The sequence below is a fragment of the Frankliniella occidentalis genome, unplaced genomic scaffold (assembly GCF_000697945.3).
Source record: "Frankliniella occidentalis isolate FOCC.00 unplaced genomic scaffold, Focc_3.1 Scaffold195, whole genome shotgun sequence".
NCBI lineage: Eukaryota > Metazoa > Arthropoda > Insecta > Thysanoptera > Thripidae > Frankliniella > Frankliniella occidentalis.
The window spans coordinates 346600-347048 of record NW_026267321.1 but is presented as its reverse complement, the minus strand read 5'-3'; positions in this window follow the sequence as shown (position 1 = coordinate 347048).

The following is a 449-nucleotide window of genomic DNA, read 5'->3' as shown; positions in this document are numbered from 1 at the left end:
CACCGTGATCGCGTCAGCGCTACCCGGCGTTTTTCACTGTTTTATTCTTAGTATGGGTCACCCCTGATGTCCGGTAAATAAAAACATTTGAAACTGACAATTCCTTTCTTCAAACGTATCATGGGCTGTCGCTACACTTACACCCCTGTAGAGGACGCGTTTGCTATGACACTGGATTCGCCTCAGCAGTTGAGAAGTAGGGTTCATAGGGTCTCATCTCTAGCGGACGCCGATTTGACTGAGGATGAGAAATTGATCACTCTAAAAATGTTGGAAAAATATACTGATTGCTTTGGTTATGAGTTAAAACCTGGTTGTTTCGTTCCAAATATTTATGCACACTTAGAATTAAAAGAGCCTGGTAATTACTTCCGTAAGAACAAGCCCTGGAGCCTCGAACAGCAAAAATCAGCCGATATTCAAGTTAAAAAGTTACTTAAAGAGGAGGT